Source organism: Psammomys obesus, unplaced genomic scaffold (assembly GCF_907164565.1).
Source record: "Psammomys obesus unplaced genomic scaffold, mPsaObe1.curated_primary_1811, whole genome shotgun sequence".
In the NCBI taxonomy this organism is placed as follows: domain Eukaryota; kingdom Metazoa; phylum Chordata; class Mammalia; order Rodentia; family Muridae; genus Psammomys; species Psammomys obesus.
This window is the reverse complement of record NW_026585895.1, coordinates 37,908,465-37,933,358: the sequence shown is the minus strand read 5'-3', so window position 1 is coordinate 37,933,358 and position 24,894 is coordinate 37,908,465. Positions and strand designations below refer to the sequence as shown.

The window sequence follows — 24,894 nt, the reverse complement described above, 5'->3', positions numbered from 1 at the left end:
GAAAAATTAGAAGGAATGGAAGTATCTGGGCTTGTGAAAAGGCATAGGTTGGGAATCCCATAAGAACTATGTTAAACTTTCCACTGCTGTGACAAAACACAGGATACTAACTATGAAGGTAAAAAACAACTTGTTTTATTTTGCTTCTGGTTTCAGATGTTTTCTGGAAGGCAAGAGGAAGTAGAAAAAGTCACATACATTCTGCAGAGGGGCAAGTAGAGGGGATAAGGAGAGTGAGTGGAGGATATGCGATCCCAATCTCAAATGTGCCTGTGATAATTGCATTTCTCCTTTACTTTTTCATTTATCCAGTTCTGTAACAGCACTTCTACCACCCCTTGTGGCATGATGCTAACCGCATTCAGAGCACTCCTTTTCTTAGTTAATCTATCTGAAGAAACTTAATTAGACACATTGAGAGCTGGAATTTTCAAATATCCTATGCATGTCTCAAGCCAATCAAGCCAAGGGATCACTCATCAAAATATTGAACTTTAATGAATAGAGTAGCAAAGAACAGGAATGAGCAAGTGTCTCTGTAGAAAGGAGTAGAATCCACTGGGTATATGTCCAAGAGCTGTATGGCTGCATCTTGAAGTAGGACCTTTTCAGCTTCCTGAGAAACCTCCACATTGACTTGCACAGTGGTTATAGCAGTTTGTACTTCTACTAGCAATAAGTAAGTATTTCCTCTTCCCTAGAAATGGACTGTCATTTGTTTTATTGATCTTCGCTGTTCGATCTGGTGTAAGAGAAAATCTTATTGTAGTTTTAATTTGCATTTCTCTGATGACTAAGGATGTTGGACATTTCTTTATGTGTTTCTCAGCTCTCTGTTTCATCTTTTGAGAGCTCTTTGCTTGGTTTTATAACGCTCTTTTCAGTTGGGTTATTTTTTTTCTTAATTTTTAGTTCTTTTAATTTTTAATTTATTCTAGATACTAACCTTCCATCAGATGAATAAATGAAAAATTCTTTTCCCATGCTGTAGGCTGCTGTAGCATGAATGAAGGTACCCTTCAAGATACAGAAGCTTTCAACTTCCCAATGTCTCATTTATTAACTGTTTCTTTGTTATTGGTGTCATGTACAAAAGTCTTTTCCTGTACCAAAGAATTCAAGACTACCCTCCACTTTCTCTTTTATGAAGGCCACTGGTTTCTGTCTATGATTTTGTACTCTGTTACTTAGTTAAAAGTGTGGTACATCTCAGTAATATTATTACTAAATTGTTAAAAATGAAATTATTAAATTTATAGGTAAATGGATAAAGCTACAAAATTTCATCCTGAGTAATATAACCTAGACCAAAAAAAATATTGCATATTTTCTCTTATATGTGGATATTACCTAATATATTTTTGATATGTGTGCTATAATCTGAATAATCAGAGGTTTGTTAGCAAGGGACCAGGGTTCTCCCAACAAAGGAGAAGGAGAATATAGTATTATGAATGAAGTGGAAACTAACAGAATTTAACAGAGAGGGGAAGGGTAGGGTAAAGTAGAGAATATGGAGAGGAAAATTGTTAGTATAAGGTTCTTGTGGAATGTATACAATTTAGCCTTGTTCATTCAAATGCTGATTTTCCTAGCCCACTAACTGGTTTCCATCTGGACATTGCATTGTGATGTTTATTCTTAGCATCACCTGTCTCAAGTTTTTGTAAACATGCCACCATTTGTTCTCTGTATTTTCAATAAAACAACCAGCTAATGCTGTGGAACGGAGAGAATAGAGTGGGACATACTGGAGAGCAGATCAGCAGGAGAGGACTTGGAACCATGAGGAGAGATGAATCAGACCTAAGATATGACTAAAAACAAGTAGAGCAGATGGGAACTAGAAAGGATCATCCTGAGTGAGCTATCCCAGAAGCAGAAAGACACACATGGTATATACTCACTTATAAGTGGATAATAGACATATAATATAGGATAAACATACTAAAATCTGTACACCTAAAGAAGCTAAGCAAGAAGGAGGACCCTGAGTAAGATGATCAATCCTGACAGAAAGGCAAACAGGAGGGACATCAAAGAGGGAGAAAACAGAGAACAGGACAGGAGCCTACCACAGAGGGCCATTGAAAGACAATACCCTGCAGGGTATCAAAGTAGACGCTGAGGCTCATACATAAACTTTGGACACAGTGCAGGGAACCATATGAAAGAAGAGGGAGATAGTAAGACCTGGAGAGGACAGGAACTCCTCCACAAGGAGCGCAACAGAACCAAAATATCTGGGCATAGAGGTCTTTTCTGAGACTGATACTCCAACAAAGAACTATCTGTGGAGATAACCTAGAACCCCTGCCTAGATGTAGCCTATGGCAGCTCAGTAGCCAAATATGTTCCCTAGTAAGGGGAAAAAGGACTGTATCTGACATGAACTCAGTAGTTGGCTCTTTGATCACCACTCCTTCAGGGGGTAGCAGCCTTACCAGGCCACAGAGGAAGACAATGCAGCCACTCCTGATGAGATCCTATAGGATAGGGTCAGATGGAAGGGGAGGAGGAGCTCCCATATCAGTGGAGCACAGTAGAAGATAAGGGAGAAAGGTGGGATTGGGAAGGAATAAGGGAGGGGGCTACAGCTGGGATACAAAGTGAATAAACTGTAATTAAAGGACATCTGCTCAACCATGTTTGTAGCTGCTTTCTTTGTAATAGTGAGAAGCTGGAAACAGCCCAGATGCCCCTCAGTTGAGGAATGGATACAGAAATTGTGGTGCATTTACACAATGGAATATTACTCAGCAATAAAAAAAAAACAAGGAAATCATTTGCAGGAAAATGGTGGGAACTAGAAAAGATCATCCTGAGTGAGGTAACCCAGAAACAGAAAGACACATAGTATATATACTCACTCAAAAGTGGATATTAGATATATAATATAGGATAAACATACTAAAATCTGTATACCTAGGGAAGCTAATCAAGAAGAAGGACTCTGGCTAAGATGTTCAATACCCATTCAGAAAGGCAAAGAGGATCAACATCAGAGGAAGGAAAAAACAGGGAACAGGACAGAAGACTACCACACAGGGCCTCTGAAAGGCTCTACCCTGCAGGTTATCAGAACAGATGCTGAGACTTACAGCCAAACTCTGGGCAGAGCGCAGGGACTCTTATGAAAGAAGGGGGAGATAGTAAGACCTGGAGAGGGCAGGAGCTCCACAAGGAGAGCAACAGAACCAAAAAATCTGGGCACAGGGGTCTTTTCTGAGACTGATACTCCAGCCAAGCACCACTCATGGAGATGGCCTGGAACCCCTGCACAGATATAGCCCATGGTAGTTCAGTATCCAAGTGGGTTCCATAGTAATGGGAACAGGGACTGTCTCTGACAAGAACTGATTGGCCTGCTCTTTGATCACCTCCCCCTGAAGGGAGAGCAGCCTTACCAGGCCATACAGGCAGCCACTCCAGTTGAGACTAGGACCAGAGAGAAGAGGAGGAAGACCTCCCTTATTAGAGGACAGGGGAGGGGCACAAGTGGGGAAGAGGGAGGGAGGGTAAGATTGCGAGGGATTCAGGGGGGGATACAAAGTGAATAAACCGTAATTAATAAAAATAAAAATAATTAAAAAATTAAAAAAAGAAAAAGAGCAAGTATAATGTGGGAAATGTGAATGGAAGGAATCTAGGTGGGCTTAGAAGTTTAGAATGGAGTAAGTATTGTCCAGCATGGTGTTCTAGGCTAATTAAAAAAATCCTAGTCTCTGTGTGGTGATTTGGATATAAAGCTGGTTTATTAGGAATAACCACTGTTTACCTAAAAGATAAATCAATAGCAAATGTTAAGCTTTAGGCTTCAACAATAGAAAATTAATACTAAAGGACATTTGAAAAACCATAGGAAACCTACCACTATAGAAATTTCCTAAAATATATACATACATGAAAAAAATTCAAGTGTAGTCATCATATATTAGGAGAGACAATGCTCCCTTTAGACATCATATGCCACCAAGTAAACCTTCAATGCTAAAACAGATTTTATCTTGATGAACTGTTGGCCAAAGAAAACCCATGGACACACCTAAACATCACAGCCTACTGCAAACACTATGGGTTGCTCTCTACAACCAGATAATAAGAGCCTATTGCTGAGAAAACTTACTTTTTTCATCAAACATATTAAAGTTGAATTGGTGTCCAAGTATAAATTTCATCTCTATTGAATAGTATTCATAGGGTTAGAAGGTTTTCTGTATATCAGAGGAAAGAGATAATCACCAATATGAGCTAGCTACAATCCACTGGCCTACAATAGCGACCTATTTGCAAGATATACTGGTGCAGTAGTGGCACAAATGTTATGGGAGTAACCAACCACACTGGATTGGATTTAAGGCCCTCTCCATGAGAGAGCACCCTGTTAAAGTGGTCAAAAAGCTGAGTATTTAGGTACTGTGCCTACAGGAACACTTAGTAATCTTATTCTGAAAAAGGAACATAGTAATAAAATGACTCCTAATACCATATCGCTACACCCATACATCAATATTTAACAATTATCAAAAAAACATCTTGCAGTAGGTGGTAATTAAGGGAGAAATCCACAACTAAACAATTTGCAAACTATAAAACACTGATCCTTAAATATGATGTCATCATCAAACCCTGCTCATCAAGGCTCAGGAATCTACAAAGAAGAAGAAGCAGGAAGATTAGAAGAACAAGAGGTGATAGGTGACTCCAAGGAAATAGTATTTCTGACAATCAATGAAACTGATACCATGCATAAGACCTGTACAAGCTCAAAACACGCAGGTCCCAGGCCTGAGGGGGAGAAGTGGACATTAGGTCTCACCCTAACCAAAGTGCCATTTCTGATGGATAACCACTGAAAAAAGGAAAAGCAATTTTCTGCAATGAAGTACAACTATGTGTTTCAACCACACTCCAAAGTTGGCCCCATAGCAAGGAGGAGATGACCGACACAAATGAACTCATGTTTTTATGGTGGGCTTTCTGTTTTATTTTGTTTGGTTTTTAACATTTTTTTTTTGTCTTAATGGTCTTTTGTTTATTTGGAGAGAGAGAACATGAACTTGGGTAGATAGAGAGATGGGGCAAATCTGGGAAAAGTTGGGGATGGAGAAAAGAAAGCATGATTAAAATACATCAAATGAGTTTTTTTTTAATTTCTGAAAGTATATAAAATTTTTAAGCTTTTTCAATTTACAATTCAAAACAATTATGCAAGGCAACAGAACTAATATGTTTCCACTGTATTTTAATGTGGAAGGGAAACTTGACTGCAAACTTCCTTTGTCACCTGATCTTACATCTCCTAAGCTTCTCTAGTGTACCCAAATTATTATAATAAGAACATTATTGCTTAGTGTTTTCAAAAGAACTCTTTTCCTGCATTAGAGAAATTCTCCTTCATGGTTTAATTCTTGAATATAGAAACATGCTAATGGAGGGTTCAGGAAGGCAGGAAAGAGGGAGAATGAGCCAAGAGAATTTTTTCTACCCCATCCTTTTGATGTGCTAAACTGATTCTAGGAATGAATTTGTGTACTTCAGCCCAGCCCATCTGAAGTTTGGTCCTGGGAGCCTGTGACACCCAGAATCATTCAGAGTTCAGATGAACGACATGTGTGGAGGGAAAATTGACTCCCAGAAATAGAGCATACTCATGAGAAACCCTGGAAACACTATACTACTTCCTATCTCTTTTCCAGTACCTTTCTCGCATGAGGCTTCTGCCTTTACAAATCCACCCAGCAGTTTTCACACAGACCTCTGGACCTAACTCATTGCCAGTTGAAATTAATAAGACCCTAAATACAGGTGAAAACAGAGGATAACACTGGTACATACATTCAGTCATTTTAAGCTCCTTTCCCAAGACTGTCTCCTTCTGACAGGTTCTAAACTCGGCTGGAAGAAGCTGTACTGAATAGAGACACTTGGAAGATTCACAACTGCTCTTACATCTCCAGATTTTGCTGAGTCAGACTGTTGAACAGTTTATTCACTCTTTCCTCTATCTCTGTCTCTGTGTCTGTCTATCTCTCAGAATACTGGTATAACTTAGAATGTTTAGAATATGTGTAGAGGGACTACCATCACTTATTTCCTATTTATTTTATTAAAATCTTTCTTAATTTTTCCTTTTATTTTTGAGATTATAATTACATCATTCCCCTCCCCTTACTTCCTGCTAAACCCTCCCAGAAACTCCTCCTCGTGAACCTTTTTCATTAATTGTTGTTATACTTACATATACATATATATTCCTAAATACATAAATACAGCTGTCTCAGTCTGCAAGTTATTTGTGTGCCATTTTAAAAACCCAGTTTAGAAACTTACAGTGATTAGAAAATAATGAAGTGTTTTCAGAATAAATATCAATAAGCAAAACAAAATGAAACATATATTCTAAACTATTCAAATGTTCATCAGCAAGGAGAAAATTACTTTCCTCTTGTTGTAAACAAACTTTTATTCTTAAGAGATCTATGCATAAAAAGCAGACTACTTTTTTTGTTTTGTTTTGTTTTGTTTTACAAGACAGGGTTTCTTTGTGTAGCCTTGGCTGTCCTGGACTCCCTTTGTTGACCAGGCTGGCCTTGAACTCACAGCTATACAGCGGCCTCTGCCTCCCAAGTGCTAGGATTAAAAGTGTGTGCCACCACAAATACCCAGCAAAGCTTGATACTTGATAATTGTGTTTGAATGAAGAATAGCTGGATTGTTTTCTTACTCCAAGTATGACAACTGACATATTTTTAAACAAGTATGAAAAAATACCTGTAATTGTAGCACAGGACTAACTAGTTGAGAAATGAAGCTATTTAAGAAATGAAGTTGTTACCCAGAACTCTACTAGATCTTCAGCCCTAAGTTCCAATTTAGTGTAATGCATTAGAGGATTTAATTTTCTGTCCACCTGCTAAGAAGTATAAAGCAAAGCAATGAGTTTTATACAGAAATGAGAGTTATCATACTCTGAGAGGCAGAAAAGAAAGCCAGACTTGCTAGGAAAACTTGAATCTAAGGTACAATATATTCCAAATTTACCAGGTTATCCTTTTGATTGAGTCATACCAGACTATTCAGATACAAGAGAAACAATAATGTAGAAATGTCAAAGAATACTTCCAATAAAAATGTGCTCTCTGAGTAAGGATTGATCATCTTGCCCAGGGTCCTCTTTCTTGCTTAGCTTCTTTAGGTGTACAGATTTTAGTATGCATATCCTTTATTATATGTCATATCCACTTATAAGTGAGTATATACCATATGTGTCTTTCTGCTTCTGGGATAACTCACTCAGAATGATCTTTTCCTACCATTTGCCTGAAAATTTCATGATTTTCTTGTTTTTAATTGCTGAGTAGTATTCCACTGTGTAACTGTACCACAATTTCTGTATCCATTCCTACATTGATGGACATCTGGGTTGTTTTCAGATTCTCGTTATTACAAATAAAGCTGCTATAAATATCGTTGAAGAAATATCCTTGTTGTGTACTTGAGCATATTTTGGATATATGCCTAGGAGTGCTACACCTGTATCTTGAGGAAGCACTATTCGTAATTGTCTGAGAAAGGGTCAGATTGATTTCCAAAGTGGTTGTACAAGTTTACATTCCCACCACCAATGGAAGATGATCAATCCTCACTCAGAAAGGCAAACAGGACAGACACCAGAAAAGGAAGAAAATAGAGAATAAGATAGGAGCTTACCACAGAGGGCTTTGAAAGACTCTACCCAGCAAGGTATCAAAGCAGATGCTGAAACTCATAGCCAAACTCTGGACAGAGTACAGGGAACTTATGACAGAAGGGTGAGATAGAAAGACCTGAAGAGGACAGGAGGTCCACAAGGAGAGCTACAGAACCAAAAAAATCTGGGCCCAGGGGTCTTTTCTGAGATTGATACTCCAACCAAAGACCATTCATAGAGATAACCTAGAACCCCTGCACAGATATAGCTCAAGGCAGCTCAGTGTCCTTTGTAAAGGAAACTGTCCCTATTAAAGGGAACAGGGACTGTCTCTGACATGAATTCAGTGGTTGGTTCTTTGATCACCTCCCCCTGAGGGGGCAGCAGCCTTACCAGGCCACAGAGGAAGGCAATGCAGCCAGTCCTGATGAGACCTGATAGGCTAGGGTCAGATTGAAGTGGAGGAGGACCTCCCTTACCAGTGGACTTGGGGAGGGGCATGGGAGGAGATGAGATTAGTGAATAAACTGTAATTTATAAATAGCTAAATAAAATTTTATAAATGTGCTCTCTGGACAAAGGAGCAGAAAAGACAAATTCATAGCAAGAGAGGAAACTTGTAGACAGCAACTGCTTTAATGTAGCCAACCCCCTTTATGAAACAACATTCAATCCTGACAGTAAAGACCTAGTAGGGAACTTATAAGTTTACTTCTGCTGTGTTAAACAAGGTCCTTCCTCACCCCAGCAGTGTGAAGGCACAGACACAGAGCAAGGGCCTTTTTCCCAACAAAAGCCTAAGGTGCCATCAATGGTGAGCAATGGGCACTGTCTCAGTGGTTCAGGCAAACCATCCACACTGAGCTCTCTCTGTACAGATGGATGCAAGCCCGAAGCAGAACCTGGACTTCTTCTATACTCTTATTCCAAGAGCAGTGTTAGCGGAAGCTGATAAAAGCATCAGACTTTGTGGCCAGGACTTTTCAAAATACTTTGGTCATGAAATGTCAAGCAAAGCTGAGGTACTGGCACAGATTAGGGACTATTAAGGAAATATTGTGTCTTAGTTAGCTGTAATTGTCAATGGGATACAGCCAAGCATCACCTATGAGAAAAGTCTTGATCAGAAATTGTCCTAATCAATATTAGTCTGTAGGCAAGTTTTGGGGAAGGAGGTCTAGATTGTCATTTGATTCTGGACGGCCAACTCAGTGTGGATGGTGCCATCCCTAGACAGTAGAAAGAAACCTAGCTAAGCATAAGTCTGTCATAAGCAAGCCAGCAAGCCTATTATCTCATTGTTTGCATATCAAGTTTCTGCCTGGAATTCCTGATCTGACTTTTCTTAATGACAGACTGTGACCTAGAAAGGTAAAATGAAGTGAAACCTCTCCTATCCTAAAACAATCAAAACCCAAGATTTTAAGTAAGGCCAGAGTATAATTAAAGAAAACACAGTATGTCTGTGTTTTGTTTTTGTTTTTTTTTTTTTTGGGGGGGGGTTCACTGTATCTAGAAGAAAATTATAAGGTGGTAAATAAAAATCACATGTGTTAAAATTATATTACAAGGATTTAAACAGCTAACAAAAAAAAGATTTAAGGAACAAAAATACTGGAAACAGAAACAATGCTTCATCAATGAAAAGAAAGCAATAGAAAAAAAAATCAAAGAGAAATTCAGCAATTGAATATATGTAATAAATGCACCTAACCTAAAAATGGAAAGCATAAAAAAAAATCCATGATCTTGAAAAAGGAACAAATTAGTCTTAGTAACAGAGAGAAAACAATTTTCAGCAAATGAGTAGTACTTCTAGAACAGTGAGATAACAGTAAAGGTGCTAACATGTTTCTGGGGGCCTAAATAAGATGAAAGAGTGGAGCAGGAAGTTGGAAAACACACACACACACACACACACACAACACACAAACACACAAAATAATAGTTTCTAAAATTAGGCAAAATTCATAAACTTTCAGATTCAAGAAGTTAGACAAAATTTAAAGAAGATAAGTTTTCCCAAATCTGCATTAAGTCTATGACAGTTAAACTTCTGGATAAAAGAAAACACAGAAAAGTATCTTAAAAGCAGTAAAGATGTTTCAACTGAAGAGTTCCAAGGAAAGCAACTGGAAAAAAAGGTGACTTGAAAATAACTGACTTCAGCTCCTTCTGTGTGGACCTTGTTCCTATTTTGTGAAGTGGGCAGCTGCGGAGACTTTGGCGCTCTGCACGGCTGACAAGAAACCCAAGGAAGGGGTCAGACTGAGAAAAAATAATAACATTTGAAGGTGGTGGAGCAGGATGGTTTTGTGGTGCAATTTAAGATTAAGACATACACTACTTAGTAAACTCATGAAAGCCTATTGTGAAGGACAGAGTTTATTGATTAGGCAGAACAGATCTTGTATAATGGGCAACCAATCATGAAACAGACACACCTGCACAGTTGGAAATATAGAGTAAAGATAAGATTGATGTGTTCCAGTAGCAGACAGGACGTGTCTACTGAGAAAGGAGCCCGCTACTTACTCCAGAATTTTGTTATAGACCAAGAACACATTCTCAATTAGAAAGATGCAATTTGGTTCCATCACATCCTGACTACTACAGTATAGTTTTTTTTCTATTCTTTCATTTCCTTGTCCCTATTTCCTTATTGTATATAAACTAACTGGTATTCGTGCACAAGCATGTTGTTCTTCTTTTCTTTTTTAAACTAAATGGCCAATGTTCTGTTTTGGTTGACATCAGATGGAGATGGTCCAGGGAAAGTACTGGTTCTGTGAAAATCTCCTTCCTTCTCCAATAGTGGCATGCTCCTTATCTTTATATTCCAGTAAGCTATTTTTCTCTCATTTTAACAAAAGAACACAACATAAAATCCTCACATACCTTGTTTGATTGGAGAATTTTAATGTTTTTCATTTATCATTGTAAAACCAAGGACAATATTTTAACTTTTTGTATTTGGCTGTTATATGTAGGGCAACATGTCTTTAAGTAGGGGTAAATTACTCTTGAACAAAATGATCTTAGTTTTCCCTGCAAGACAAATAATCTTGTTTAAATAAACTTCTTGTTAAAAAAAGGAATTGACTTCCCATCGGAATCTGTTTGCCTTTTTTATTATTTTTTTCATTACCTATTGTATCTTTGTTGTACTGCATATAAAATTTCAACTCTTTTAACTCTGTGTATACAAGTAGTTAGAACACCACACACTTGACATGGTAAATGTATCTAACTTATCTTTTAAGTTGAGAACATGAACATTCAGGAACAGGGTCAAGAGTTGGCTCTTCATAGTTGATGTTCTCTCCTAGGAAGTGGTTTCAGGCTTAGTTTCATAGAACTCGTCCTTTGTGGCTTCACAGAGCCTGGACTTGGGATATATGAGCTGCAGTCTCGAGACCGGTCAGAAGCTTAGCAGAGGTCCATGGTGACAAATGAGTTTGCATCATTGTCATTTGAACTGCCTGCCAACTGGGTCACTTCATATCAACTTACTACTTGCCATTATTTTAAATGCTGATTGATAAATGACTGTGCCAAAACTGATAACCCAATAGCTTTCATTTTCTAATAATCCCCTTTACCACAGCTGGGCTATCAAGACAAGGACATCATTCTTTTTCTTGTATTTTAATGACTTGAATTAAAAAAAAAAAAGACTTGACTAAAAGGCACTATGATCCAGTACACACACACACACACACACACACACACACACACACACACACGCTTCACTTTCCAAATTTACTGGCAATTTAGTGATATAAGGGCTCCAAGCTTTACATTTCATCAAACACTAAGAATCTCTTTTATCAAGATACTTTATTTTAATGAAAAACTTTTCTTTAGTAAATTTCATTTCTAATGTCCTTGACTGTAATAACTCACTCTTGATATAAAACAAGGATATTTTATCAGAGCTCAACACACAGGAGAAATTTCTGTAAACATGAAATGCAAGTTTTATTTGAATGTGAATTGGACAACACTACAGAAAAGAACAAATGAAACAAAACAGTTTGGATTATGATTCCAGCTCACACACCCTTCTGTCATTACAAAACTAAGTCGTTACTAAAACAAAGCTTAACCATGTTACTCAATGACAGATAAGTAAAATGGGATTCATATTCCTGAGATCTCCAAAGAAAAGGTATTAGAATATACTACAAATAAGATCAGTCTTTAAAGACCAAAATAGTTCTAATAATCTGAAATTTTAATGGTGGCTCTGCTTTTCCTGGTGCCTCAAAGAAAAATTTCTCTGACTAAATTCTGTAGAGTCAAAACTATATACACAACCTGGCAGGTGACCAGTCTGACACTAACACCCAGTTCTTTCCTTCCTGCTCGAGTTCTCATTCAAGTTAATCTGGCATCATTTCATTTTTTTTCTATTTCTGACTAAATATAGGATAGGAGTAGTTTGGTAAGCATAACACTGGTCATTGTCATTACTGAAGGTTGTCATCACTTCTTCACACAACCACCAACATCTTGGTCATCTGCTCTGCCCTTCTCTGTCTTACCATGTTGTTTTGTTATTGTTTGGTCCATTCAATTCAGTGTGCTGGGTGGTCATATCACTGGAATGAATGATAAAATAACAGAAACAAGAAGCAGTGTTTTCTCGAACACACAGGTTGTAACTGAATGACCATCCTGTCCTCAGGATGTGGATGATGCAAGACTATGGAGTCAAAATTGAGCATAGTTTAACAACATGTGCAGAAGCTAAAGTCTCAGAAGGTTGGCAGAGCAGACTAAGACAGAACTACAGAAGTTAACAAACACAGTGACTCATGAGGTGATATCAACTATCACCCTGAAATTCTGGGTTCTCATGGAAAATATAAGTCTCCTCTCAGAGCACATGCCCTGTGAGAGCTGTAATGTGAGAAGAATTGGATGAGGCATATGCTATATGCATGAAGCACACTGATGGAAACCACAGCTTTCCTTTATGTAATATGTTTAACACTAAATACTATGTGTCAGCAGTCCCTGCCATGTTTCTAACTTGGTGAACTATTTACAAGAGTAAATTCTGCATTTGCAAATATATTCATCAACCTTATCCTACCAAGTGGAACAAACTATGACTTACCAAAGTTTCTATTGAAGTTTTTCAGATCTGCATGATATATCTGTCTATGAATAACAACAATTTACAGAACATGAACAAACCTGGAGGAAAATAAAATTTTAAATCAAACAAATCTCATCATCAGATATACTCATCGGTATTATTTTGGTGTACTAATTTGTTACTTCAATTTGTACTTCAATTACCTTATGTGTATATAATTTTTATTTATCTTAATAAAAAGGTTTGCTAATGGAATGATAGAACTTCAATATCAGCACCAGGGTACTTCCATGCACTATCCCTAAGAGGTGGGTTAAAATGGAAGCATTTATGATTCTCTACACATTGGAGGAATGGGGGCTGGGGAGCAGAGACAGAAACATAGAGAAATACAAGTATATCAATATTATTTCAGGTATTTGAGTCCTGATATAGAGGTGTTACTAAAACATCACTGTATACCATACAGTGCTCATAAAGCATCTCATACAAATCAGAATCCCATGAATATAATAAAACCATAGTTACTTGCATTTTTTAGGTAAGAAAATTGAGCCCAATGATCTGTCTCTCAAAGTAGAGAGTCAACACAAGTGTCTATAACTTACTTGAAATGCAGTATTACATTCTAAGTTCACTGAATTGCCCAAGGCTCTTGGATGTCTTCATAATTTAGGTCACTTTAAATACCTTAAAAAAGTCTGCAAGATCTTCTGCGAATGAATGAGTGGATGCAATAGGTAGCAGCAGCATGGTAAACATGGGATGTATCTATGTAAAATACACTTTTATGCTGATAGCAGCTTGCAAACTACTGACAGAAAACAACAAGTACCCCTTCCTTCTTTCTACACCATTACTAAGTAAGCATTGCCCACCCAGCATGACTCCTCAGAAAGTGACCTTTCATTCCCAAGCCATCAGTCCTGGATAAGGATAGTCCTCATCCCTCCTTAAAGACACTTTTCTTTATAGCACATGGAGAATACTGTAGAACACCACAACTGGATTATGGGAGCCCAGCCTGAGTGGATAAATCTATATCATAGCTCCTGAATCTATGGCTCAGGGAATATCATGGAAGAGAGGGTGAAAAGAATTTAAGAGGCAGAACACCAGAAAGTCTGATGTGAAACAGGCTGTTATGGAAATGGCTACATAAACGAGACCCAAAGAGTATCAATAGACATGTTAAAACAGGACAACGAACTATTGGCAATTAATGACTGCAGAAAGGGAACTGGCCTCTCCCAGGAATGAAGCCTTTTATTGGTTATCCAATACAACATAGTCAACCCTGAAATCATACACACAACAACAACAAAAATAATAAAAAAAAAAACTCAGGAGGCTGAATTTATGCATTTGTGAATATGTTTGTACACACATAGATAGATACAACAATAATAATTAAAGAAACATAGGCTATCAACTTGAAGAAGGAGCATGGAACAAGTTAGAGGAAGGGGACCTGGGAGGGGCTGTAGGAATAAAAAAGGAGGTGGAATATAATGTAATTTTATTTAAATTAAAAATGAGTATTTTTTTAATTCAAAAAAAAGGAAAGTAACTTTTACTCCAGCTGTAGTACCTCCATAACAATGCAGGATCACCACACTAATACTACAGCTTTTTCACTGTCACACAGCTGACGCACTAGATGCTGATCCACTCAGGACACACCTTTTCTCTTTAAATTCAGTCATACATAAGCATCAAAGGAATATTCTTGTCTTTTTCTAATTGTTTGGATCTTTCAATGCCAATGACGCTACTTTTCCTGACTCAATTCCTATTTTATTCTTTTAAATATTCATAATTATTACCACTCCCCATTAAGGGTTTTTCTATGTATCCCTGGCTGTCCTAGAAGTCTCTTTTGACAAAGGTTCTCACAATGTAGCTCGGTCTGGCCTGGAACTTTTTATGTAGACAAAGCTGGCCTGGAACTTCCAATGGAGAGCAGCAGACTGGCCTTGAATTAATAGAAGTCCAGCTGCCTCTGCCTCCTGAGTGATGGGGATTAAAGGCGAGTACCACCATGCCCAGTAAATAGATAAAGTTTAAAAACATAACACTTCTAATAGTGAAATAATTACAAACCATTAAAGAGTGTAAGATCCTAAAACGAGAATTAAAAGATATAATTCTAATTTGTTAGCATTTTAGTTCCTAAGTGATAATTAACTGGCTTGTGTACATAAGTGCCCATGTGAGATTAAGTTCTATTTGACAAACTGATAAAGGAATGCTTTCTAAGTAAAAATTCAGTGATTTTCAAAATATAAGTTTTGAAATGTCACATAGATGTCACATGTCAGTATAGATGTAATGAAGTCTGCTAAAGTAGTAAGGCTTAACGTAAGAGCTCAGGTAGCATGGGCATTTGTAAAACAGCCTTCCAGTCTTAACAATCTGATGTGTGTGTGACTTGAAGTATGTTAACATTCTTCATCATTCACATCAGCTGCAAGTGGTATCAACAATTTTTTCTTATCTGTCTTCAGCTTTGTAGCATGCTGCAAAACCGCCAAAACATCTGAAAACAGTAGGTAACTACTCTATCAATCAAGTCTCTGACGAATACCATTTGAAAATTCAACTATAAACTGTTCTACACAAGGAGTTATCAAACTACTGTTCTGATTATTACCAAGATAAAGAACCAGAAATATATCACGTTCCTTCCTCCCTTGGCTCCGGCTCATTGCAGAAAAGCGGACAGAAAGACTGTTATAGTTAATGAAAGACTACAGGAAGCAGTATACTCCAGAGACAACAAAGAATCTGTACATATGGACCCCAGAGGCTGTGACAGCATGTTAGACCTGTGCAAGCTCAAGTCAGGCAAAATCCCAGCATGGAGGGGCAGGTAGTCACCAAGTCCCATCCCTAAGTGAAGAGTGATATGGAAAAGAACAATTACTTTTCTTTAAAAGTGTTGCCCTGGGTAGGTCTACCATGCTCCAGTGGATAGTCATATACCTAAGAGTATATGAGCAGAACTAACTGGATTACAATGGGGTATAAAACTGAGGAGTTGGAGGAGGAGGTGAATAGGATTAAAAACACAGAATATGAAATTCTCAAAAAATTATGAAAAGAAAAAGAACCAAAACTATTTCTGTGAAATAGGGTATATCTTACTTAATTCTGGCCACACCTAAATTTTTATAGAATGATAAATATCACCTTTCAAAGTCTGGCAAAATAAGGTTTAATGTTGGGTTTTCAAAAACTACAAAAATATATCATAAAGACTCCTAGCAAGGATGAACCAACTCTGGATCACCAGAATTTATCTGAGATATGACGCATGAGGAAGTCCAAATAAAAGTTTCAGGATTAATACTAACTAAGTAACAATCTGAATATTCAAATATAGGGTCCTCACATCCGAGCAAAAGATTATGATAAATAAACAGTGGGAATTATGCTTTCAGAAAGTAATATTTGCAAGACTAATTACCAGAATCTGCTATTGACACAAGTAGGCAAAAAATTATGATTACAGATATTGAATAGACCACAGGAATTCAGAACAAGGGAATTCTAACAACAGATCATTTCAATCACACGCCAAATTCCAACATATCAGCCTAAACCCCAGTTGCTAGGAACTGCCTTTCTATTATATAAAGGTGTGCTGTATTGTGGCTGAATGTTGATATTCCCCAAGTGAATATGTCTTCTTATTGCTTTCATAAGCAAAGGAATGTTGCTTATATTCTAAGACATATATCCAGTCTCTTCTCTAAAATCTTGTGCCCAGTTCTGACTTGACTGCTTCTCTTACTCACATAATACCCATCACAGTGTACAAGTGACCAGGGAAGCAATCCTGCAAGAAAAATGTTGAAGTTCTCATATCAAGTATCCTGCGTAGGAAGACAGCTGGACTACTGATTGCTTACAGGATCTCTGAGTATGTACTCAGGGCATTTACACTTTGTTTTATCTATCTGTATAATAAGACAGTAATTGCTTCCTATGGCTGTTTCAATAAAGAAAGGGAATTAATATTAATGACAAAACAGAAGTTTAGTTATTTTGATGATAATATTTCATTTTTAGGGTTAGTTTTATTTGTCTATCTTCACTAGGCACTATCTTCCCAAGGCAATAGGACAGCAGTTTTCAACCTGTGAGTCACATCCTTTTGGGGTTCAAATGATCCTTTCACAGGGATCACCTAAGACCACCAGAAAACACAAATATTTACATTATGATTCATTACAATAGCAAAACTACAGCTGTGAAGTAGCATGAAAATAATTTATGATTGAATGTCACCAAACCATGAGGAGCTATATTAAAAGGCTCCCAGCATTAGAAGGCGTGAGAACCACTGACGGAGTACATAACCACCTATGTCTGTTTACTTATATTATACATTACGTGTACGTACACAGAGAGAGAGAGAAAAAAAAGAATGGTACTTTAAATATATGGTTAATTCACTAAATAGTTCTGAATGGTATGTTAATGTAATGTGACAGTTACTATAGAGAAAAACCTATATTAGAGAATATTGGAGAGGAGATATCAGGATAGGAAGGATTCATGATATTCAGAAAATCTGTAAAAGAATGTAAAATAAAAATAAACTTTGGAGATTCCTGTTATAATATAAAGATCTGTTAGTAATACAACTGAACTTCTTTGACCTACATGAGTAAAGTCGAGCTTAAGAAAGACTCAGTTTTGTTATTTGCCAATGTTACCGGTATGGCTACCTGAACTATCCTGCATGCTGAGCTTTTTACTTTGTGCCAATATACTGTCCTTCAGGTATGACAGCCTGAAGTGCCTCACTCAAGTTGACTACCTCAATATTTTCATTACTTTTTACCCTAAACACTTCCTTTGACTTCTAGATTTTTGGAAAGCATATACAATTTTAAGAGTCACAACATTTAAGTTTTAATTTTAATCTGTCATCGGTAACACCAAAAATGGATTAACTATGAAACCACTAATCTCCACCCCACCTTGAAAAAAAAAAATCAATGAACATATTTCAGTAAGATATCCAGAATAAAAGCACTTAGACCCAGTTAACATAAATTATAAAGAAAGAGTATATAATGGATATCTGATTTTTAGTAGAAATTTTTTTTTTAATTTTATTTTTCTTTTTAGTTACATTTTGTTAACTCTGTGTCCCAGCTGTATCCCGCTCCCTCATTCCCTCCCCAACCCCACACTCCCTCCCTGGTCTCCTCCCTGCCCCTTTCCAAGTCCACTGATAGGGGAGGACCTCCTCCCCTTTCATTTGTCCCTGTTTTATCAGGTATCTTCAGGGCTGGCTGCAAAGTCTTCCTCTGTGGCCTAACAGACTGCTCCTCCCCTGGGCGGGGGGGTCAAACAGCCTGCCCTTGAGATCCTGTTAGAAATAGTCCGTGTTCCCCTTACTTTGGAAAACTACTTGGTTACTGAGCTACTCAGCAATCAAAAAGGAGGAAATCATGAAATTTGCAGGCAAGTGGTGGGATCTAGAAAAGATCATTCTGAGTGAAGTATCCCAGAAGGAGAAAGACAAACTTGGTATATACTCGCTTATATAGACCTACAAGATATGATAAACATAATGAAATCTACACACCTAAAGAAGATAATCAAGAAAGTGGACACAGGCGAAGGTGATTAATCCTCATTTAGAAAGACAAATGGGATGTGCATTGAACTTATGACAGGAGTCTACCACAAAAGGCATCTGAAAGACTCTAACTAGCAGTGTTTTAGTAGAAATTTTATGGACATATACAATTCTAATGAAAACTGTAGATCTTTGCGAAAAGAAAACATGCAGGAGTGCATATTCTCACATTTTAATATCCCATTTGAAGGATTACACAGCTACTGCTACACCAACAGAGTGCTCCAGAAAGAATTATTCCCCTACCCCTATGGTTCTCCACCTGTGGGCCGTGACCCCTCTTGGAGGAGTTGCATATTAGGTATTTATATTATGAGTCATAACAATAGTTAAAATTGCAGTTATGAATTATTTTATGGCTAGGGGTCACCACAACGTGAGGAACTGTATTAAAGGGCTGCAGCATAGGAAGATTGGAAACCAGTGCCCCAACTGGTTCCAGAATTTGAGGAAGAAGCACAATGACTGTAGAAGAGTTTGGATCTTCATAAATAACTTTCTTTTATATCATGCCATTCTGAGAACAATCTACGCCACTGTAACACACAATTAGTTATTTTTATAAGTTACTGTATATGCAACCAATTCAATTTCTGTTTTGCTACTGTAACTAAATCAGTATTGTTGTAATGATAGTGTCTATACTTATATAAGATTCTCTGAGGCCATACAAGACCATACTGGCTTCCCATTCAATTCTACAAAGGGAAAGCAAAGATTCAGTATTATAGTCTTTAGCTTGTAGCCAGTGATACTAGTATTGCAACTGAAACAAAAATCATGAAGAAGAAAAACTTTTTACAAGAACACAATGACAGAATTCCTTCTAGAATATAGACTTTACTTTATATTACACAACTCCATTTTAACAAAAGACATTTATTGTGAATTGTCCATACGACTCTGTAAGGAAACCTAAAAGGTTGTCCCAGCATCAGTTTCAGTGATAAATGTTTCAAGTTCTAAAGTTATTCTTTCTCTTTTCTCTGGGTGCTTAAAGTGCTGGTAGTCCAGTGCCCAATAAGCACTGTCATCATTCTCTAAGTCAATGATAACATTTCCTCTTCCTCATCCCCTTAAAAGAAAACGATGAAGATGATGAATTAAATTAAAAGTTATTTGGCATCCTTAATTTAATTTATAAAGAGAGCACATTAGATAAAAATAGTATTAAATATTTGAATAAAATTATTACCTAAAATCATGCTTATACAATATTGTGAAATAAATGGATTTATAAGAATGGAGATGATTCTTTTTCATTATAATAATAATAATAATGAAAATAATAGGGGAACCAGAGCCCAAGATAAAAATTAATGGTACCATTGTTTAAAATGAGAGACTAGGAAGAGACTCCATGTAAAACAGGTTTCTTTAAGCTCCTTATTCCATTTAGTTTGAAAAAAGAAGGGGAAGAAGAGATAAAGCGACACATTTCAAACCTACAAAGCAAAGCACTTCTATGCAATTATAATTAATCTGTTGGACTATGTATTAGGAGAGTTTGTGTAGAAAAATAGTTTAGTGCTACTTTATAAGGGTAAGGCATTACAAGAAAAATTGTTGCAGTTGAAGTTCAGCTCAGAAAAAAAAAATTATAGGAGCTATTAATAATGAAGATTCAGGTCACAAGTTAGCTAGCAGCTAGAGTGAAAGGAAACCTCAAGTGGCCAGGTGAATTGCAGGTTTTATATTTTTCTCTAATTATTCCACCTAAAGACATTTCTTTCAAAACCAAAAGCAAATATGATTTCCTTTCAGCCTACAATTTACTTAGTTATAATATATTTAGTTACTTCTTTTCAGTAATCATCTTACCACCTCACTCTAAATACTCTCTTGTTCACTAAGTGAATGGAAATTTTCTTTCATCTTTTCTGTGCTTTTTCTTACGTGTGTTTAAGTAGGAAAGATGTTACCAGGCAGTCATGTATTTCAGTATACATGAAAGCTTAGACACAACTAGATCTATGTCCTATTCTCAAAATCATATTTATTCGTGCTGGAATGCAGACTTACAAAAAGGATTTTTTTAAAAATTCTTTATTAATTACTGTTTATTCACTTTGTATCCCTTTGGTTACATATCCCTTTGTAACCATATTACTTTGGTTCTCTCCCTCCTCCTGTCCCAATCTCTCCCTTCATCCATCCTCTGCATGCATGCCCCTCCCCAAGTCCACTGATTGGGGATGACTTCTTTTCCTTCCTCTGTTCCTAGTCAATTAGGTCTCATCAGGAGTGGCTGCATTGTCTTCTTCTGTGGCCTGGTAATGCTGCTTCCCCATCAGGGGGAGGTAATTAAAGAGCAGGCCAATCATGTTCATGTCAGAGACAGTCCCTGTTCCAGAGGAAAGACAACCAAGCCCCTGCCATGTGTACCACTAGGAGGGGCAAATGTGCGAGATACGGATGGGAAAGATGACGTATGTGGTAAAGGGATGAAAGAGAAAGTAAGGCCTTGGGATTCCCACACTGTGGAGAAAAGTATAAATGGTGGTGGTGAGGAACAGGTAGATATGAGAAGGCCGTGGTAAGGTCTCGGCCCAGGCTGCCACAAAGGGTCATGTTTGGGTCCATGGTCCTATTGGACCTAGGGTCTGTGCCAATGTCTATGGCCTGAGTTACCACCAAAGGCCAAGAGGATGTCCATCATCAGGGCTGTGACCAGAGAGACCATGTGGCCCCTGCTGCTGAGGGGAGACATAAAGATTTGAGTGGCCTGTGCTGCCACTGGAGGCCATGAGAACATCTGGGCCTATGCTACTGCTGGTGGCCATGTCTGGGTCCTCTGGTCCTATGGTAACTGGAGTTTGTGCTGATGTCTTAGGTCTGTGTTACTACCGAAGGCCATGCAGATGTCTCTGGTCTGGACTGCCACCTGAGGCACTGTGCAAGGGAGAGATGCCCTCCTACCCCTTGCACCTGCTGTGAGCCAGTGAGCCAGGCCCAAGGTCATAAGAACAAGAGCTAAGAGCTGGCCCCACCCCTCATCAGCTGCAACATTCAAAAGAGCAGGCCCTAACCTTTGTCTGGGCAGCATAGTAAAGCTGACCCTGGCAGCAAAGGAGCAAGTAAGCCAATCTCTAGGGCATGAGGGCAAAAGAGCTGACCCTGCCCCTTGCTGGCTACAATACTGGGTGAGCTAGCCAGGCCAATGTTGAAGAGCACCCTGATGTGTAGGTACAGAAGAACTAGTGAGCTGACAATCTCAGCTACCACCCAGGCTTAGATCCAGGGCTTTGCGTTGTCCCAACCCTGCAACTACCCCATCTATGATCTTGCAAAGCTGCAGGATCTTCATGACACAGAGCAACAAGAGTATATACTAGGGGAGTCCCAGTGAGGATCCAGGATTGATAGCGTAGCAGAACCCAGAAAAGGGTATACTGTAGACTAGGCTACACTGTGATACACTACAACTTCCTACAGCTTCCAAGACAGCATAGGTTTATTTTTATTTAATCTTATTTTATTTTGGTGGGGTGGAGCTGGCAAGGGTGGAGGGCAGTTATAAAGGGACAGGGAGATGAATGGGATGGGGATGCATGATGTGAAACTCAGAAAGAATCAATAGAAAGTTAAAAATGAATTTGTAACAACTTATAACAGTTCTGGTTTTAAAAGTAAAAAATAAAATTATAAAGACTTTAAAACTGTATAAACGGAATTCTAACCCACTGCTGTTACACCATAATAGCAAACCACAGAGAAACATGTTTTCTGGACAACAGTATCTAAGTGGTGTTATCAATCTCCTCCACATCTTCACAGTAATATTATCAATACTGTTCTAAGACTAATAGAAGAAGAGTATTAAATAACTTGTATACTTTGTATCTTCTATATCTGGGGTGTACTGCTATTTGTTCTGGTGTTGAATGAACTCTGGACCTTGTGTATGGTAAATAACTACTCTAAAACTAAACTACAGGCCAAGTCTGGCCCAATCGTTATTAGTGACATAATATGATTGATGATCTATCGGCTCTTCTATTATCAGTCATTGTTATAAAACTTTATCATCTGAACATGTGTTGCTTTTGACATAAACTTGACTAACAAAACGCGCAGGTAGAAAACTGTGTCTTGGCTAATGTTTTATAAGTATAGGTAATTAAGCAAACTTTGTTTCTTCTACATGGCGTGTCAAAACAAAAAGACATTTTCTTTGAAAGATTGCATAGATTACACATGTTTATTAAGTAGGTTAACTGACATTTTTGGTTCAACACATTTCTGGAAAATCCCTCAGAATTTAAAGAACTTAATGCTCAAAATAGTTTAGATTCAATAACATAGGCTTAAATATGACTTATAATTTTATATCCTTATTTTCATATTACTATATATTTTGTGTGAATATTTGGCAATGAAGAGCTTATTAGCTAAATCAGAGTTTAAGAGAGTTTAGGAAGGTATTTTTGACCTATTATAGCACTGTGTATGAGAGGGCATCAAGAGAATATGACAGAGATTAAGATCCTAGAATCACAAAATTTAAAGCAACTTAAAAGGGACTTTGATCAAATTTATAGGAATTTAGATATTCTCTAAACATAACATCCATTCTACCACACAAGCAAGCAAAGGACAAAGAAACTGCCTATAATTTATAACATTTCCATCCACAACAAGCTTAGATCATAAAATAATTCATAAATTATCCATACTCTAGCCTATTACTAGTAGCATTTTAAATTTCCCTTTCAATTTTGCCTTAAATCATAAGAACATCACAACTATTGAGTTTTATTGAAACAGGTGCTAAAAATAAAAAAAAAAGTACATAAGTTAGCTTCATTCTCAGTGATTTTGTGGCATGTAGACACTAAGCACAGAAGTTCTGAAGTCAGACAAGTCTAAGGTTGACACATTGTGTCACTATTTTGTTAAAAGATTTATTTATATTTTATGTATACAAGTGTGTGCCTGCTTGTTCCATAACTGGTGTCTGCCCAGGGCAGAAGAGGACATTGGATCTCCTAGAAATGGAATTTGGGGCTCTTGTGAATCCATCAAGAGTACAGGAAACTGAACTCCGGTCCTCTGTAAGAGCAAGTATTCTTACCCACAAAGGACCCCCTCAATAGATAGATAGATAGGTAGGTAGATAGATAGACAGACAGACAGACAGACAGATAGATAGATAGATAGATAGATAGATAGACAGACAAAAATGAAAAGGATAAAGGATAAAGAGTCAATGAATAACAGCATCAAAGGCTCCACAAGCACCTACACAACACACACACACACACACACACACACACACAGTCACACACACACGAAAGTAAAAGGACAATTTTCTTTTTTAGCCTCAATTAGAATGTGGCTAAGGGCATAGGTTGATGGCTTGAAGAAGACAGACGCACCTTTACAGTTCAGTTGCATAGATAAGTACATGGTTATTAAAGAACTAGAGTGTTCTCTTCGGAGACTGAAGGTGTGAGCCTTATGTATTGGATAAATTCCAACTTAGGTAATTACATTCTGCTTACTTCACCTCCCCTAGCAACTTTTTCAAGTGAATCCAGTATTATTTTTCACTTCTTCTTCTAACCTGCTGTGTAGTGTCAGATGAGCTGTTAAACAGCTGCCATGCTTCACTCCATAATGGTGACTGTTTCACCGTATAATTTGTAACCATTCTCTCTGTGTGCTTTGGAATCTTTTGGGATAAAACTGTTCCCTAAAAATGCAAAAAGACATCATAATTTTAAAGGCACATAGGACAACTGTTTAGTACAGTTAAATTCGGTTCAACATATTTAGAAAATACCTTATTTCGTGAAAGACCATAAAACTATGTTAAAATACCCATGGAACATGCTATGAGATTATATGAAAAGGTATTTAAAGAAGGCAAACTATTTATCAACTATATGAATATTCTGCCAAAGAAAGGAATAGTAGGGAGAACAAATGCTTCAGACATTTTTATTTGAAAATACATCTGTCTTCATCAGATGGTAAAAATTTCCAATGTCACCCAAGAAAAACAGTGAACAGAAAAACCTGAACATCAAGTCAATGGGAAATGGAGGAATGCCAACATTTACAGAGAAAGAAATCAGGGAAAAATACCATTTTAAACTTTTTGTTATTTTCATTGGGATGCATATGCTCATCAACACACAGACATGCAAGTATACCACAGGATGCCCAAGAATACTCATAGAGAGCATACTTATGGCAATTCTAAAAGAGATATCATGGGAAGACAAGAAGAGGCTACTGTATGTACGCAGACCTTCTGCAGATATTTGGTAGGATACATTCACTCTATTGTTCTCCTTGGCATCACAACAGAACATGGTGGGAGCAGGAATCATGGGCAGGGGGAATGGGACTATAACTCATTGTAACAAACAGCACTGGCCTAGCACAAAGGAAGTCTGGGTTTAATCTCCAGCATTGCAAAATAGAGAA

The 24,894-nt window shown here is 37.5% G+C and overlaps 1 protein-coding gene and 1 pseudogene across 2 annotated transcripts in view; one reads left to right on the top strand and one right to left on the bottom strand.

Annotated features, from left to right (window-relative positions):
• Positions 1-24,894, bottom strand: part of Gtdc1 (glycosyltransferase like domain containing 1) — a 401,908-nt gene that overhangs the window by 158,237 nt on the left and 218,777 nt on the right. The gene's annotated exons all lie outside the window — the stretch shown is intronic.
• LOC129671408 (small ubiquitin-related modifier 2-like) lies at positions 8,572-10,208 on the top strand (annotated as a pseudogene).